At 36.0% G+C, this 4,631-nt stretch overlaps 1 long non-coding RNA gene across 1 annotated transcript; it reads right to left on the minus strand.

Annotated features, from left to right (window-relative positions):
• Positions 1-956: 956 nt before the first annotated feature.
• Positions 957-3,178, minus strand: LOC137410422 (uncharacterized). Its single transcript, XR_010981194.1, has 3 exons — positions 3,080-3,178; positions 1,288-1,449; positions 957-1,070 (listed from the first exon to the last, which is right to left on the minus strand). It is a non-coding gene; the product is annotated as an uncharacterized lncRNA (long non-coding RNA).
• Between the last annotated feature and the right edge of the window lie 1,453 nt (positions 3,179-4,631).

Consider the following 4,631-nt stretch of genomic DNA (forward strand, 5'->3'; position numbering starts at 1 on the left):
CTTTACTTGACCTAGGTTGATACTTGTAAAACATAACTAGTTATTCAGTAGTCTCGATCTGTGTAGTCGCAGCAGATATGCCATATGTCAGCTAAGAAATTTGCCCATTTTAAGAGCCTAAGAGTAATGACTATACATGTGTCCGACCTCATTTCTCCTAATGGCAGTGTCCAGCCTTTTACTGTACGCATCTATCTTCTTGCTGAGCTGTTCTCGCTTGTTAATGTGAAGATCCATCTCAGCTTCCATGTTGGCAATTGTCTGTTTCCGCACAACAACGGATGTAATGTACCGCTCAAGCTTGTCCCACTTGCTTTTCGAGTAAAACGTAGTGTCCATTCGCACAGAGGACAAGACGACATAATATGTGTATATATAAGAAACATGCCATACACAAAAAAAAAAACTCTTCCAATTTAAGTGGCAGATTATTTTATATTACTTTAGGTTTAGCTGTAATCAGTAGAAAAAGTCACTGGTAAGTTGAGATTATAACAACAGGCTGTGAGAAACTTTGATATAAGAGGTGACATGAGATAACATGAGGTGCCATGAGATAACATGAGGTGACATGAGATAACATGAGGTGCCGTGAGATAACATGAGGTGACATGAGATAACATGAGATAACATGTGCTAGACGTATCAACGAAAGGCAAATAGTAAATCGCCGTCTGAGCAACAAGCAGTTATCTACTCTGCAATTGCTCATTTAACATTGTCTAGTTTTATCTCAGCTATAAGTTACGACCCAGTTAGTGCTATGGCCAAGCTATAAGTTGTTCTTCAGTAACTAACATTCGCTACCAGAATACTGTCCAGAAATGAAAATCATTCTGAAGCAAATTTGGCAGATTGATTGGGACAAAGAGGTTAAAAAAGACGATGCAAACAGTTACCTTGGGAGAGAAGAGAAGAGCTGCTGACTTGTGCCTAGAAGCAGAAGATGATGAAGTCTTGCCAGATGAATTTTCATGGGAGAGGTTTGCCCTATTTTTGGCCATCACCCTGGAAGAGGCGGACGAGTCTCTTTGTCTTTTCCTCAACTGACTGACCTCTTCGTGCTTGCGCTGGCAACACAATACGCTGACTTATGCAAAGGCTAGGATAAAATAAAAATGATTTATATGTCAAGGATACATGAAATGTCGATGGCTATCCCAAGCCACCTACTTTTTACGACAGAATTAATTAAAACATCAGTAGACTGTTATATTCGTCCTGTAATTAATGAAGGCACTCTTTGAAAACTTAGAGACCAACATTTGAGTGTTGTTAAAGACCAACCTTGAGTATGGCATCTTTCTGTCTGTTTTGCAACTCCAACATGCGCACCTGATTGTCTCGTTACCGCTTCTCTTTTTTCAGCTGTAGCAGCTCCTTATTCTTTCGTTGGTCACTAATCTTATTCTTCTCTGATTCCGTCTTCATTTGTGCCATCAGTCACACCTGCAATAGCATCACCATAGTTGTCGAGATCTCCAAAACCAAGATCATGTGGTGGTGCAATAGTCAACACAACACATTACGAAGATCCCAAAAAACTCATACGCCAAACAATTATTTCCCATTCAAACTTTTCCCTGACTAACACAGATATAAATATAGTAGTGATGTCTCTCTGTGTAGGATTAAGTAAGACATAAATAAATATAGTGGTGATATCTCTTTGTGTAGGATTAACTAGCACATATAAATATAGTGGTGATATCTCTGTGTAGGATTAACTAGCACATATAAATATAGTGGTGATATCTCTGTGTAGGATTGACTAACACATATAAATATAGTGGTGATATCTCTCTATGTAGGATTAACTAGCACATATAAATATAGTGGTGATATCTCTCTGTGTAGGATTAACTAACACATATAAATATAGTGGTGATATCTCTGTGTAGGATTAACTAACACATATAAATATAGTGGTGATATCTCTGTGTAGGATTAACTAGCACATATAAATATAGTGGTGATATCTCTCTGTGTAAGATTAACTAACACATATAAATATAGTGGTGATATCTGTGTGTAGGATTAACTAACACAGATATAAATATAGTGGTGATATCTCTCTGTGTAGGATTAACTAACACATATAAATATAGTGGTGATATCTCTTTGTGTAGGATTAACTAACACATATAAATATAGTGGTGATATCTCTGTGTAGGATTAACTAGCACATAAAAATATAGTGGTGATATCTCTCTGTGTAGGATTAACTAACACATATAAATATAGTGGTGATATCTCTGTGTAGGATTAACTAGCACATATAAATATAGTGGTGATGTCTCTCTGTGTAGGATTAACTAGCACATATAAATATAGTGGTGATATCTCTCTGTGTAGGATTAACTAACACATATAAATATAGTGGTGATATCTCTGTGTAGGATTAACTAACACATATAAATATAGTAGTGATATCTGTGTGTAGGATTAACTAACACAGATATAAATATAGTGGTGATATCTCTGTGTGTAGGATTTACTAGCACATATATAAATATAGTGGTGATGTCTCTCTGTGTAGGATTAACTAACACATATAAATATAGTGGTGATATCTCTGTGTAGGATTAACTAGCACATAAAAATATAGTGGTGATATCTCTCTGTGTAGGATTAACTAACACATATAAATATAATGGTGATATCTCTGTGTAGGATTAACTAGCACATATAAATATAGTGGTGATATCTCTCTGTGTAGGATTAACTAACACATATAAATATAGTGGTGATATCTCTGTGTAGGATTAACTAACACATATAAATATAGTGGTGATATCTCTGTGTAGGATTACCTAGCACATATAAATATAGTGGTGATATCTCTCTGTGTAAGATTAACTAACACATATAAATATAGTGGTGATATCTGTGTGTAGGATTAACTAACACAGATATAAATATAGTGGTGATATCTCTGTGTGTAGGATTAACTAACACATATAAATATATTGGTGATATCTCTTTGTGTAGGATTAACTAACACAGGTATAAATATAGCGGTGATTTCTCTCTTTGTAGGATTAACTAACACAGCTTTTGTATCGGTCAGCAAGCCTACCTTTATCTTCTTCATCTCATTCAGTTCAGTACTAAGGTCCCTGATGCGCCGGTCGTAGACAACTTGGTTCTTCATCATTTTGGCGTGCTCCTTTTTGGCAGCATTTACCTTATTGAGCTCCTGTTGCATGGTATCCAGCCGTTTCTCAAACTCCATTTTAACTTTGCGCACCTGCTCCTCCGACTGCTGCTTCTTGCTGCCTGAAAACAGAACTCACATAACAGTTTATTTCATTTGTATTTGCTATCCTGGTAACTGCTGTCCGGTTACGAATTAGCTGGTTGCAAAGCTAGCTACACGTTAAGATTATCAAACTCATACCAATTACTATCTAAATGACAGATTATTACACCGAAGCCATAGCACTGTATGGACTGAACTTTATAACTTGTTAAGAGCTAGCTGATTAACTATTAACAGCTGATCTAACATATACTAGCTATAACAGCTGATCTAACATATACTAGCTATAACAGGAGGTTACCTAAGCTGCTTAGGACCTGGTTTCGTTCTCGTTCAACAGCCATTATTTGGTCCTGCAAGTTGCGCATTTTATCCTCGTAATGCTGACGAATTGTTTGCAGTTGTCGCTGGCTCCTTTCGAGTTCTTCAATCATTCTTTGTTTAAGTGAAATCTCTCCTGACAGCTCTGCCAGGTCTTCTTGAAGATGGTCAGACTCTACAAGAATTAGAAATGATAAAAACCAGCTGATTATATCAAGTCCTGATGAGCATATGAAGGTTTTAGCAATGCTTTCGACCAGTATTCATATGGGTAGAATAGCACCAGTGTATATACGTATATGGGTAGAATAGTTACCAGTGTAGATACGTATATGGGTAGAATAGTACCGGTATCTATACGTATATGGGTAGAATTGTACCGGTATCTATATGGGTGCTATTCTACCTAGTATAGATACTGGGTAGAATAGTATCTATATGGGTAATCTTGGCCTTGACCTTTAAACGGTTGCATCAACCAAGGGTGATCAACTGATCAAGGCGGCAAAAGAAATTAACTGAAAGCAGCTGTCATATATGTTATAGCAGTTGTTATATATGTTATAGCAGTTGTTATATATGTTATAGAAGTTGTTATATATGTTATAGCAGCTGTTATATATGTTATAGTAGCTGTTATATATGATATAGCAGCTGTTATATATGTCAAAATATGATGCTAGTAAGCGATCAATGAAAGTAATCTAGACTTGCACACTACGCTTACTGCTTCTAGCGAGCTGCTCTTCCTTGTGTTAGTCTAGCAAAACATTATCGAATTAATTGTTACATGATATACCTTACCCGCCTTAGCTTATTATGGCATAGACTTATTATGGCAATAACTCACTTAACAAGTTGTATACCATTACTGTTAACAAACTGTAGATTTCACCTTAGTTGGTGGTCTTTAATACTTCTGAAAAACTCAGATTTTGCCCCCAAGTGAACAATAGTCTAGAGACACCTCATTTAATACTCTAACATAGAATTCAATTCTTTTTTAAAAATTACAGATAAATAATTTATAGATAGGCTAACTTTCAAT

Source organism: Watersipora subatra, unplaced genomic scaffold (genome assembly GCF_963576615.1).
Source record: "Watersipora subatra unplaced genomic scaffold, tzWatSuba1.1 SCAFFOLD_27, whole genome shotgun sequence".
Lineage (NCBI taxonomy): Eukaryota > Metazoa > Bryozoa > Gymnolaemata > Cheilostomatida > Watersiporidae > Watersipora > Watersipora subatra.